The sequence below is a fragment of the Ambystoma mexicanum genome, chromosome 12 (genome assembly GCF_040938575.1).
Source record: "Ambystoma mexicanum isolate Mex_15411 chromosome 12, UKY_AmexF1_1, whole genome shotgun sequence".
NCBI lineage: Eukaryota > Metazoa > Chordata > Amphibia > Caudata > Ambystomatidae > Ambystoma > Ambystoma mexicanum.
In genome coordinates, this window is record NC_090936.1 from 1,078,094,585 (window position 1) to 1,078,109,582 (window position 14,998).

Sequence of the window (14,998 nt, forward strand, 5' to 3'; positions counted from 1 at the left end):
GAGAGCAGAATTAGCTTTGCCCTCTATTCATAAACTCCACAGTGCTGCCAGGCTAGGGTGGTTTTTGATGAGGCTAGGGATCGCTTTTCCTGGAGACCACAGCAGATCTATGACTTTTTTTGGTTGGGTAAGCAGATCTTCGATATAGGTCCAGTAAGTGCCCAGATTGTCTCAGAGATGTTCCAACATGACTCACAACTGTGCCGCTCTGTTGCATTGCTCGAAGTCCGGGAGATCAAAGCTTCCAAAGTCCCTGGGAGGAGATAGGGTATGGTATTTAATTCTGGGCTTCTTTTCCTTTCCATCTAAATTTAGATACCATGCATTATAATTTGGCGACTAAGGATTCCAGGAGGTTTGTGGGAAGTTCTGTGAGCAGGTATGGGAGTCGGGGGAGGATATTCATCTTTACAGACACCATGTGCCCAAACCAAGAAAAAGTAAGGGGTGCCCACTGAGAGAGGCCCAAACTAATTTTAAGTAGTGGGAGAAAGTTAAGCTCTACCAACCTCGAGAGGTCACTGGGTAGGTTAACACTCAGGTATGGTTGGCCTAGTTCTTGATTCTCATCCTACATATGGAGTTTCTACCTCTAGTTGCAGGATCATTGACCCCGATGGATATCAGATTCATCTTGGGAATGTTTATTTTCAATCTTGAAAATCTACTGAATCGCTTTATTTGGCCAAGGAGTTTGGGAAGGGACTTTTCGATGTTTGTCAGGTAAATTGGATGTCATCGGCAAATAGGGACAGTTTAAAGTTGATTGCACCACATTTAATGCCTGTGATCCCCGGGTTTTCCCTAATTGCAATTGACAGGGGTTCCATAGTAAGGGCGTACAACAGGGAAGAGATGGGGCAGCCTTGTATCGTACATCTGGTCAAATGCAGTGGGGATGAGAATATGCCGTTCACCGCCACCTTTGCAGAGGGGTTATTGTATAGGGGTGAAATCCGGTGCCTGATGTTGCTACCAAGGCCCATTTTAAAGACTTTTCCTATGCAGCCCCACTCTACTCGGTCAAAGGCTTTTTCATATGCCCTTGTTGCCAGGTGTTGTGCTTCATGCATTAAATCTATAGTTTTTCTTAGGTTGTCAGAGCCCTGGCGGCCCGAGATAGACCCTACTTGGTCACCGGGTACCAGGGTAGTCATAAGGTGGTGGAGTCTATTGGCCACTAACTTTGCCATGATTTTGACATCCATATTAAGTAAGGAGATTATGAGATAGAATTAGCAATGGGACAGGTCTTTCCCGTCTTTCGGGATGACTATTATCATAGCCAAGAGCATGTAGCTCAGCTGAGTGCCTGTTTCCATCGCGTTGTTAAACAATTTAGTCAAGAAAGGGGCTAAGGTGGAGTGGAACCTTTTAAAAAGCAGACAGTGAAACCATCCTCCCCCGTGGTAGTGCCCCCCCCTTCAATCCACTGATGCTATCAACAAGTCCTGCTTAGTGATGGGAGCTTCCAGGGCAGCTGCCTTATCTGGGGGGAGACTCGGGATCGGAAGGGAGTTCAGGAAGTGGTCCACATCGTCACTGTCACCTGTGTACTCTGCTCTACACAGAGTTTCAGAAAATACCCCAAACTCCTCGGCTATTTGGGTGTCTTCGAGAAGCTTTTCTCCTCTAATTGACTGTATGGTAGCCACCCTTCTGGCTATCCTCTGTTCCCTCAACTCCCAGGCTAGTTTTTCATTGGCTCATTCCCCCTTTTCCATGTATTTCTGTTTTAGGAATGCTAAATTACACTCGGTTGGCCGATCAAAAGGGCTTTCAACTTTGCTCTATGATAATGGAGCTTGTTCCATTCCCTTGGAAACATCTGGGATTTCAGATTCCCTCCCGGTTTAAGAGCTTCAAATTCCCCCATAAGTGCTCCCTCCTCTGCTGCTCTTTCTCTTGGCTCGCATCCCTATCAAGACTCCTTAAATTGTGGCCTTGAAGGCCTGCCAGACTACCGGCAACGCTACTATCGTTTAATTCAAAATATTCTCTAATTGCTTTCAGCAGCACAAGAGCGAGCTTGTTATCTCTCAGCAAGAGGTCATTGCATGACCATGTAGATTCGCATTTCAATGCGTGTAGTTCTCCCATTTTCACCTTCACCAGGTCATGGTCTGATCACGGATGATTTCTGTTGTTGATTCTCGTATCCTATTTTGTAACGGGGTGTCGACAAGGATGTAGTCGATCCTCGAGAATGTATCATGTACCCTTGAGTAGTATGTGAACGGGGGTCTCGGCCACGTATCTCAGTATGAGAATCCCAATTCCCAGCTCTGCATTGATCCTCTGGAAGGCAGAGTGGCCTACCTGAACTGTGATTGGGGTGCTACGTCGGGGTCCACCCTTTTCCTGTCGGGCTTGGGATCTAGGACCATATTAAAATGGCCTCCTGTTATTGTGAACACTCAGCAACATTTTGGATCTTACCCTTAATTGATTCCTACTACTGCTCTTGGGCATCGTTCGGGCAGTACAGGGAAATCACAGTTAATGCGTGGCCTCTAATGTCCCCACTCACCATTACAAAGTGGCTATCAGGATCTTCTAATTACGCTTTTGGGGTGAAGTTAAGGTTATTGGCTACTGCCACTGCAACCCCTTTTTTATAGACAAGCATGCGACATGCAAGACCCCACCGATGGACTTAGCTTTAAGGATGGCTCCCTCCCCATCTGCCATTGGGTCTCCTGCAGGAACATGAGGTTGAGTTTATGGCCCTTAAGTAACGTGCATGCAATGGATGGGGTTGCAGAATAACTCTGACTCCAAATAATCAAACCAACTCAGGAAGATTGCAAAGATACTGTTTTATTAGCAATGATCTGAAACAGGGACATCAACCGACAATCACTTAGGCTCTCAAAGACTTTCTCATAAAAACATCCTTATATGCAAAAAATACATCAGATGTGACATCATACTACGTGTCAAATAATAGAAAACCTATTAAGGGTTGGGATTGGTTAAGGCAGACATCTAAATATACTTTCTTTAGGGACTAGGATTGTGATTGGCTGCCCACTGTCAGGTGGACAACTTATGCCTACCTCTAAAACATGTAATCTTCAACACTATTAAGTACACAGTTTATCATTGGTCTTCAAACTATAAGGCCCTTTGTTATACGGCCCTTTACAATTGGTTGGCACACTCGTGCCATGTCTGGAACATTTGGTTCACTTAGCAGCACATAAGCCCAGACCCAGGTGCCAGGTGTGGACTTGACTTTACCTCCCCATCCAATTAGCCCAATATCTCTCATCACCCATGCCTTCAGCCATGAAGATTGTCTTTGAACTTGGCCTTGAAAAAGTGTCCTTGTCTCTGGGAATATATGGGAGTTCAGGCACTCACTATCATTGTTCTTGGACTCTATTTCCACCTTTGGCTCACTTGACAGGAGACTACAATTTGGTCCATTTTGCAGCATTTTAATGTCTTAAATTAATAATACTTGGCACTCTAGGTGTTCTTTCTTTGCACCTTGACTGGGGATGATTTATCCTTTGCATTTTCACTGCTTTCAAGAATAGATAACCGACCTTTGCTACTTCAGTTTTGATACCAGGCCAGACAGCCATGCCATGTGCGAACACGATCTCAGCGTATTCTTGCTGCAACACAGTTCTCGCCATTTCTTTCCATGGGTCCTGGCTTACTAAATTCATGACACCAATGTTGATCTTCTATACAATGGTGGCTTTGCCTGCAGTCTATCCACTACATATAGCCAGCGTCTATGATGACTTATTGAACAATTATTGAACAACTGAATTTCTGCAGCACTTCGCACACGTGCAATCTCCTTGTCGCATATGAGAATTTACTCAATTCTTAACTTCGTCATCAGTTTCTGTAGGATCCATACATTCTCTTCAGCCAGTATTCTTCAGGGTGTCACACATGTCTCTTGTGATGTCACTAGTTTCTCTTTTTGTTCCTTTTCATATTCCTTCAGGGAGTTCCTCCCTCAGATTGTCGTCTCTTTGGGAATACATTCAATAAGGTTTTCTCAGTGGGTACCTTTTTTCATTATTCGCTGCTGTATTGGCACAAATGCTGGTGGCAAACATGCCACGATCTCAGGCTTCCAACATAAAGGAGGTAGGGGTGTGGAATTTTCTGCAGAGGCATTTAACTGCTCCTCCACATTCCCCCCTCTGGTCTGGGGAATTGGCTCAATATCTTAAAATTTTCTCTTGAATAAGTGCTTCTTTGGAGTCCAAATCTTCATCGCCCCACTCAGGGTGCCGGCTGATGTGACATGCTCATCTACACTCCAGGTCATGTAGTTGCATTTTCCATTCGGAATACAATTGACCCATCATCCCACGTACTTCTTATGATTCTTTGGATACAGGAACTTTGTTTCTTCAGGGGCTATGATGCTGACCTCTACATATTTTCTAACATCTTCATCAGTCAATTCCTAGGGTCCAAAACCAGATTCGAAATCGATCATGATCTTCATTCCTACCGCTTTCTTCGCTGTTTTCTTGCAAAGGGCAATCGTTATCCTGATCACACAAAATCCAAACATCACCATCACCAATATTGCTCTAAGAAACTTGAATATGTTTGCCAACCACTGCGGAATCCATGAGAATATGGAAGCAAACCAACAGTCATCCTCAATGTCCTCTGTCTTGTCTTCCATCTTGTTATGCAAGTTTGTTAACAATGTTATGGCCTCTGTCATGGTCCCATTCTCATCATCATGAGAAGGTAAGAACGTGCAACATGTAGGGCTGATTTTGGCGCAAACGTCTCCTTCCATCAATGTAATCATATCAAGGACATATCTGTTCTGAAAGGTCATTAGTCATATGGCCCTCAGCTCTTCCTTGATAGCAGTGAATCCCTTGATGGTGGTATTGATTGTCTTCAGAAGGTCCCATCTCGTAATCTGCAGCCACTTGGCATTGGCCATCATTTGGATCCCAGGCATGAATACAGTCGCGTAACTATTGCGGCAGTCTTGCTGAACAGCATGTGTTCATTAGGAATGGAGTCATATGCTGTTATTGATTTGGCTGAGAAATAATTCCCTCTCCGGGTTTGATTGAGAAGTTCATGTGATCTTCTTTTTCTCAAATGGGCATCTACTTTTGGAAATTCTCGAATGTCATTTTGAGGAATCACTAATGCTGGTACATGGATGAGCACCAAGAAGCATACTCCACCCCAGTCCTTGGGCAACTTCATGAAGGCCCTAGACCCACAAGCCAAATATCAATCCATGAGGACGGCTGTCCCTTATCCCATCCTAGAAACGGCATTTGTAGTTCGCATTCCTTGTTATCTCTCACATAATTCTTTCTGTGTCTTCGAAAGCACAATGTCGCATTAGCCAATGGGATTACAGCCACTGGGCCTGATTAATCTTCTACCTATGTCAGTAGTTTGGCATGTTTAGCCCATGACTTCAAACATCCATTGTTCACTCTTTGTACCTCTTTTACATATTCTGGTTTCAGTGGATGAGCTCCACAGGACATCATTCCTTCTTCCCATCCCTTCATGGACTTCACTCGTCCATAGACTAGGAATAGAGTTTGCTTCCAACATCCAGGTGATCCAGCTATTTCTGTCACATCAGGAAGTTCTTTTTCTTCATCGCTTCAATGACCACCTCACCCTGTCCTGCTGCCGGATACACAAGCATCTTGCTCTTCCATCCAGGTTCAATTTCCATCTGTTTGGTCTTGATATAGTCATCCAGGCTTGGAAACAACCATTTCGATCTACATCGTAAAGTGGCCCAACCTCCCTGAAATTGTCCTCTAGTCATATGTGCTGCAAGATGACTGAGACACCTTGCATCATGTTCTGGGACTTCTCTGGCAATGAAAGTTTACACTGTATTCATGACATAGGGGATGAGAGAGTAGACGTAGCAACTCTCCTTAGATGTTCTTTCCCCCATTTTTTTCATGTGCTGTTACCACATGTTCTTCCCCAAGTGTGCTGCGTTATCTAGATAGGTGTTTATACCCTCACTATCTTCCTCTGCATCTCTGTTGTGTTTTTTAGAGGCCATGTACCATTCATGAAGTATATCAAAAGAAGTTCCCATAGTAGGAAGAACCATAGGGACTTCTTCCATACTGGAACTACTAACATGATAAAGACTGTGAAAGATGAGGAACAGAAAGACAAAGAGAACAAATATGCAAGAATATATTATGCATAAGAACATAGGCATCCATCTCTCGCGCCATCCTACTACTCGTTGCAATTGCTCCTCTCCTAGAACCGTGCCATCATTTTAATACAATCATCACATTTCTTTATACTTTTAACTGTAAAATCTGCTCAATTATAGCAATAAGGAGCCTTCTTATCACTGGCCCATTTTTAGGATCCTGTAAGAAAATGCAAATATCAACATCTCTTCTCACAAGAGCAGGATAAGCCTGAAGTATAAACACAAAGACAGCTGGCACAAGCCGATGAACATTACTGTTGGTGAGTATCATATGTTTAACTGCTTAGAACAGGTATACTCCACAAAATTAATCTGGAAATTGATCTTGTTTCCAATTTTTAATCAAGAACTGATGTTTAGGCATAACTCTAATGCTTCAATGTATTTCTAAAAGTTCATTTAAAAATTCCTGGTATTCTCTGATAGTCTTTGCACTTTCTGCTAAAATATCTATAAGGAATGTCCACTGACTTCCAGTCCAATACAAAATCTGTATTAACCGCTTGTTGCTTTATCATTCTTCTTCTTAGTCATTGATTGAGTCTGCACACACTGAAATTCTTCTTCTTTTTCTTGCTTCTGCAACAGCAATGGTGGGATGGTGGAACTCGCCTTTTGAGTCCTTTACGTCACTCAGGTGAAGCCAAGTTCGTCTTCCTTAGACTTTCACAGCTGAAGTAGATACATTCTTAATGCAAAAGGGACCATGGAAATTTGATACGTGCCACTTTCTAGTAACATTCTTAATGAGAACTAGGTCTCCAACATATAACTCAGGTGCCGATAATAGTACAATTGGGTTTGTTGGTGAATTGTCTTCTGTGTTCTGAGACCAACCCCTCTTGCGCTTGATTTGATCTGAAATGAAAGAAATACTAGTCATACATGTCAAATAGTTGTGCATCTCATCACCTAATGTTTTTGCTATGCTCTGTGCATCACTTTTACTTGTAGATGGAGGAGTAAGAGGTGTTCTCATTTGACGCCCTGTCACTAGTTTATGCGTGGTGAAGTGGTGGTCTGATCTTGGCTTATCCTGAAGGGCTTACAAGGCTAGGGGTAGGCAGTATAGCCATCCTTTCTTCAAAGTCAATTTAATCTTGGCAAGCCTTTCCTTCAGGAAGCTGTTGAGTCTCTCACATATAACGTTCGCTTACTGATGATAAGCGGAAGAAAAGTTGTGCTTTATACTCAAAATAAGCCCTATCTTTGTCGAATAACTCATTAACAAAATGGGGTTCATTATCGGATATCAGCACTTCACACACACCCCACCTCGGGAAAACTTTGCACACTACAAACTTCACTGTACAAGTGGTGTCAGGGTGTGCACAAGGACCTGCCTCGATCCACCTGCAGAAGGGACACACCACCTCAATATTACAGACCTGTAGCATATCGATATGTAAAGGCTGAAACTGACCATTTGGTCGAGGTATTACCCCTGTGATCACTCTCTATGTATGCCCAGCAGTAAACCTTTGACACACAATGCAGTTTACCATATATAGTGCAACGTGCTCCAACAAATTAGGAATTAACCAATTTTCTGAAATCTTAGCAGCAAGACTCTCCCTAGTTACATGCATAGGGTAATGCAGCTGCTCAAGCGTGGCCTTTAATAATGCTACAGGCATCAACGGCTTTCCAGGGCTGTCTTGTCACCATAATGCTTCTGTTATGTTGTGTTATCTTATGTTATTTAAACTTATACCGCGCCAAAGCCTGTGGGCATCCAGGCGCAGAGAGAGAGATAAGTGGATGAAAAAGAAATGTTCAGGAGACATTAATTCTAGTTAAAGCGGATTGTTTTCAACTGCTTCCGGAAAGCAAGGTGGTCCTCTATTTTACGTAGCTGTAGGGGTAAGGCATTCCATGCCTTGGCTCCCTGAACATGGAACGCACGACCAAAACCACAGGCTCGTTTTACCCGCTGTAATTCTAGTATGTAGGCTGGGGCATTACCAAAAATGCACTTATGGCATGTGGATATCAATTTAAACTGGATTCTAGCTGCTACTGGGAGCCAGTGTAGCTTTTTCCTTGCTGCAGTTGTTGGCTCCGAACGTTTCATCTGAAAGATGATGCGTATGTCTGAGTTCTCAATTTTCTGCAATTGTTGGACATCAGCCTTATTGGCACCTCCTAGAAGTGCATTACAATAATCTACACGTGGGAAGATCACCGCTCTCACAAGTTTGATGCGATTTTCTATTGATACCAATGGTGCTACTTGCCTGAGTACCTTGAGATGATAATTGGTACTGGCTATTACATGGGCTTCACAATCCAAACTTTCTTCCATGTAAGTGCCAGGGTCTTTACATTCTGTACTACCTTAATTTTACCACCGTCAACAGTAAATCTTGCATACATCTGGCCTAGATTGATTTGGGCCTCCCGAGGGCCGAATAACATAAGTTAGGTCTGAGCCACATTCAGACAGAGCCAATTGGTAGACATCCAGCATTTTATGATATGGTATACGGTGTCCAGCATCCGTTGGTCCTTCTCATGATCTCCAGTAATATCTAGGACCAACTGCAAGTCATCGGCATAATTGCAGAAAAATATCTGAAATAGTTCAAAGTCACCGCACATTGGGAGGATGTAAATGTTAAATAACAAGGGAGAAAGGAACGTCCACTGGGGCACTCCGCATGTTATGATTTGAGGCTCAGAAGCACTGTTGCCCCAATGCACTCACGACTGGTGGCCCTCTAAGAAGGATCTAAGCCAAGTAATAGCATCCATAGAGAGCCCCCCGACAGCCATCATCCGGTCAAGCAGTATTTTATGATCTAGCAAGTCAAAGGCTGCTGATAGATTCAACAACATCAGCAGCCCTGACTTGCTATGTTCCAGCTTCGAAAGCATTTGCGTCTGTAAGTCCAGGAGTGAACTCTCTGTGCCATGATAACTCCTGAACCCTGACTGTTTCACGTGTAGTATACCAGAGGTCTAGACATGGGACTGTACCTGTATGGTGGCTGCTTTATCGATGAATTTAAGAAAAAATAAGGTGTTGGTGATAGGCCTTAAATTTGCTGCATCAGTAGGTTCCAGTCCTACTTTTTTCAGCAACGGTGTGACTGCTACGCTCTTTATTGACTGGGGAATAACACCGGTTCAGAAGGAGGAATTCACAAATCTGCAAAGGAAGGGTGCAAACAAGTCACGATGTTCTAATATATATTTTGATTGAAGCAATTCTCTCGGGCAGTTGGTAGGGTGTATAGATTTAAGTATGTCAAGCATTTCAACTGTGGTAGATTCCTTGAATCTGAACCCTGTGGTCTGATCTAGTTGGGTTACAGTTTCAGATTTCTGGTTTGACAAGGTTTTTAGGGGGGTGACACAGGTTACATGTGTCTTGGGCTGGCTTTGGTTAGATATCAGAGCTGGTAGTGAGGATGCCAAAGCTTCCTTCTTGATTTTATCCTGTGCTTTCAATAGTTTGTCAGCAAATTCCTTCTGTACTCTATTGCAATCTTCGGCTGTAGGTTTAATAGAGGGACTGGAGACAGTGGGTTTTCCCACGTTCTGAAGAGACGAAAAAGTTATTTTGTCTGATCCCCAGCCAGGCTAATTTGATCATTGTAAAATGTTTTTTTTGCTTCAATGATCTTGATCTTATACTGCTTCTCTTTAGATTTCCAGGCCTACAAGTTCTGTGTGGAGTTATCCTTACGCCAAGTGTTTTCAGCTTGTCTTTTATTGGTCCTGAGCTCGGCCAAGGCTGGGGAATACCATTTATGGCGATTTGGTAGGTCTCTAACAGTTTTATCTTTCATAGGGGCATGTTTGTCTAGCATTTCTGAGATCTCCTCATTATAACCATTTATGAGTATCGCTGGACTATCAAGATCATTGTTTGTAGTCATCAAAGATTGCATACAAGCGGCCAAAATAGGGGCAGTAACACCCTTTAAGTTTTGAGTTTTGACTGTGTATGTAGGCACGTGCTTTATCCGGGAGTTTCAGCACACATGCGACAAAGAAGTGGTCGGACCAAATGCAAGGAATAGTCATAATAATGGGGGATATATATATATAGGGGGATAAAGAACACATCCTTCATTTACACAATTCCTGCTGTTCCTTTGGTGCGCTCCCTTGAATCTCTCCATTAGTTGGGTTATCAACAGTGTATTAAATCCTTCTTGCACTAACATGGTTGTAACAAATTTTTCTTTAATGCTCTCAGTAACAAAACGTGAAATGTCTGGGGAATATGCAACCTTTTGGCTTCTTCGTCTGTGGCTTCGTTCCCGCAATAGATAACTTCTGTTTGATTAATATGCACTGCGTCTTTAACTACTGATATGGTCACTGGGAGTTGTAGTGCCTTAATAAGCCTATTCAGTAAGGATGTATGCTGTACTGGAGTGCTGTCCTCACTGAGCTAGCCCCTCCTCTTCCAACATGCTAATCCTGCATGTACAGTTGACGCCACGTAGGTGGGGTCACTGTACAACGTCACTTCCTTTACTTTCTGTTTCTCGAACGCGACAATGAGTGCTAACAATTCTGCTGCTTGCACTGAAAAGTGAGACGGTAGCCTTGCACTTGCTATAACTTCAAATCCTCCATTAAATATATGTCTCACTACTGTGGCACCTGAATGCCTTTCCCCACTAGTCTGATACATTTTTGAAGAACCATCAATAAAGAGAATTTTCCCTCCTGCTAAAGTATTTTCCTTCACACGGGGTATATCATCATAAAATTCAAGATAATTAGCACAGTCATGTACATGATCACTTTCTTCTACTGGCTCAGCTATAAACGTGGCAGTATTCACTACTTTACATCTTACCATCTTAATCGTTGGGTTAGAAATCATTACCTCATAAGCTAAAGTTCTTTGAGATGTCAATGTACACTTGGATTTTTCTAAAATAGCAAATACAGCATTTTCCACAAATAGAGTCATGGTGCAGCCCATGACAATAGTTGTAAATTTGTAAATTCCGAACGCAGCAGCAGCCAAAGATTGTTCGCAAGGGAAGTGCCCTCTCATAACTGGGTCTAAAATCATACTGTAATACGCTAAGGGTTTGTACCCCGATGTATTTCTCTGTTTAAGCACTGCTGTCATGACTGTCCCATTTATGTGCATAAACAAATTAAAATTCCTCAGCATAATTGGAATTCCTAAAACAGGGGCTGTGCAAATTGCTTTTTCAGCTCCTCAAACCCTTCCTCCATTTCTTCAGTCCATTCTATTTTAATTTTTCCCACTTGTGCTTTCTTTAAGGCTTGCAGAAGTATACTTGTGTAAGTACTGTAATCAAACACCCAGGCTCTGACATAGTTGCATAACGCCAACAACTGTTGCATCTGTTTCATTGTATTTGGTTTGAGGTTTTCATAATCGCCTCGGCTCTTTCAGGTGTCACTTTCTTTCCTTCCTGTGAAATCAACTGACCTATGTATAACACCTCCTCTTGACAGTATTGTAGCTTCTCCTTGTCTACCTTATATTCTTGTCTGCTAGAATAGTCATCAACTGAACAGAATCTTGTCTGCACTCATCTTCTGTGGTGCTACAAATTAAAACTTTTGAGATCAATATTGCCTAAATCCACCTGTAGAACTCTATTAAAGATAGATGGGGACTCACCGTACCCTTGGAGCAGCGTAGTATGCTTCAGTCAAGTTTGGTAGAATGTAAAGGAAGTCAAATCTTGTAAGTACTTGTGTAATGAGATCAAGAAAAACACATTTTTCAAATCAATTACCTTGAAATATCGAGCTTCCTCTGGAATACTGCATAGTATTGTCACCAGGTTAGGAACTAGAGGAAACTCTGCATCTACAATCTGGTTAATGAGTCTCATATCTTGTATACATCTCTACAACCCTCCTTTAGATTTCTTGATAGGATACACTGTGGTATTGCACAATGATTCTGATAGCACCAGAATCCCTTGTTTCATCAGTACTGAAATAGTTTAAACTATACCCTCATCAGCTTCTCGAGACATAGGGTACTGTTTTCCTCTAGGTAAGATTGCTCCTGGCTTAAGCTTTATTTTAACTTTCCCTATTCCCTTCAATAAACCCTCAATAAACCTACATCATGAGGCCTGTGGTCCAAAGGACGCTTGGCACCTTCTCCAAGTCTTCCTGAAAAAATGCTGGACGTTGCCGCATTATCGCCATGCGCTGTGGGACTTCCCTCTTTTCTATCCTTATCCAGTATGTGATGTTCATGAAGAACACCACTTCATCATTTGTTTGGTCTTCCCCAAACATGTCATCATTGGTTATATCAGTCAATATGTATCATTCCTCGAGAGCTATTAATGTTCTCCATGGTCTACCCTCATTGTCTACTCCTTCAAGCATTGCCACTTCCCTTCGTACTATGGCTGCTTCCAATTCTATGAGAATAGTAGCCACCCCTCTTCATTCATAGGCATTTGTGGTCTAAACAAAAACTCACCAGGTATCCTCCCAATTCTTCCCACCAAGCCAGGTAGCCATGTCAGTAGAATGCTCACACCATATGGAAAAATCTCTGAATCTACTGGAACGCCTCGCAGAGCCACTTTCCCTGTGAACTCCAGTATAAATTCTCCCACGTTTACAAAGTGTATTCCTGGATTGGCCTTCAGCAGTCAGAAGGAGGGATGGGTGGCACCTGCATCACTTCAGGCTGGCGGTGAGTACTCGCTGTGCCTCAACGGGTTCCTCTTCTCAGGGCCTCCAGGTACCTCCCACTCAGAGGTGGGCCGCGATATTCAAGATCCATGCAAGGGGGCCAAATGAGTCAAATAACCTCTAATGTGGGGGCACAGCGTCTGGGCTGTCGCCTTCCTTCTCGTCCCACTGTAGGATCTCTGGCTCTCAAGGGCCACCTGGATGTACGTTTAATCTCGTCGCAACTAACAAGGTTTACTCGATGGGGTCCTCTGGGCCGTGGTCCTTGGGATTTCACTCTGCCGGCACTCTGTGAGGTGATATATATATACGGCAAGGACGACTGGGCTATAAAGCAGGTTGGGGGTGTCTACCTACTATGTTCCGAATTCGCCAGCCCTTTCAGTCTCACCCCCGACTGGTATTTCAAGGGAGGCCAATTTGTGTGATAATCCCAGTTGTCCTGGGTTCAGAACGAAGGTTGCCAGGGGTGGGTGGGCGAGGCCCATGATCGCACCCCTGCATGCTCCCTGTGTGGGATGGAGTGGGTGGGCGCACCTCAGATCTCACTGCCTACCTCCTCACAGCCTGCTGTTTCGGGCCCGCTCCAATCTGCGCTGTCGATTGAGGGACTGCTGTCGGCACTGCTGAAAACGTTGGGCTGAAACTCAGGCAATCTCTGGTGCTCCGGGTCCGTTCTTTTCCCCCCACATTACTCAGGGTGCAAGCTCCATCGGGGGGTCACCTTGGTAGTATTTTGGGCGCAACCTTATGGGGTTCTTCTCCTCAATGTGCCCGGCTGGCGGGGAGTGATGCAGAGATGGTAGGTCATCTCTGCACCCCCTGCTGGCCCTTTTTTTCGAAGAACCAATTCTGATGCTTCTTAACGCTACAAAATGCTCAATGGAAAAATACAAAAATTATCATCCTATTTTTAGTGCCTTACCATTAGAGAAGTGATCTCTCTACTTGAACGGGTAGATGATATGAGTTAACTATATACCATGAGCATTTGACATGGGACCTGTTTCTTTGAGCTGTTATCTCTCCCTTTGTCTGCCTATCTGCTATGACCAGTTTTCTGTAATAGAGAACGTTTTAATTATACAGATATATACTCACAACAGGGATGTCTCTATAAGGATTTGAATGCTGTTCTAATTAGTTCAGGTGAGGGTTTACATTTGTTCAATGTTATTCAAGATTACTTATCTGACATTAATATGTTTTATTTTCTTATGAACCATGTAGGACCATAAAATTTTCCCTCTAGCCTTGTCCCCACTTTAGTCATTGGTGAGGTGGGATGTGGAAAATAATTATGTGGCTTAATTTTCATTTTTGGTTAAGTGGTCCTGATGTTTTTGGATTCATATTTAAAAACTCTAAGTTACATTTGAATACACCTAGAGTCATTTATATAATTTGTCAAGATTATCTCCTGTTTTAACCTGGAGGAATGACGTGTCACTCCCGCAAAGGGCAATTTTCTGGACCTCACTGCCACCAGCAGGGCTCTCAGCATGGCGCTTCCACTTATCAAGGCTGTGCTACAATGGTCGCCCCACCACCAGAAAGGTTTTGACGCGGTGCTCCCTCTCATCATGGGAGTGCCGTACTGACAGACCCGTTTCCAGCGCCACTGCCCTCCTATCCTGGGCCACAGCTCACAGTCATGGCCGGGGCACGAGGAATCCTCCTCCCCTGACCTTCCTGCTCCTTACCATAATGTGGTTCGGGGGAAGGGTGGTTCCAAACTCTTGCAGGCTCATGCTTCTCCGTGCCACATCTAGCATATACAGCCTGACTTTTGCCACTTTTGTCCCTCTCCTGGCCACCTCCATTACTTTGCTGGACCACACCTGGCAGACGCTGCCTGGCTGTTTTCTAAGCCTCTACCCTCCCCTCCCTCCACATGGTTTATCTACTTGGTTGCTGTGAACTAGCCAGTTCCCAGCAAAAACTACAAGCAAATGGACTTTTGTTGCCCCTCTACCCCACTTTTCACTGGGTCAAAATAGATTCATAGACCTTGCCCTAGGTCCATACTGGGAGTTATTGACTGGTTAATCTCTTTAAATAACTTACCTATGCCCAGGCCTTTAACTCAGTCTTCTGGTCCATAACTCC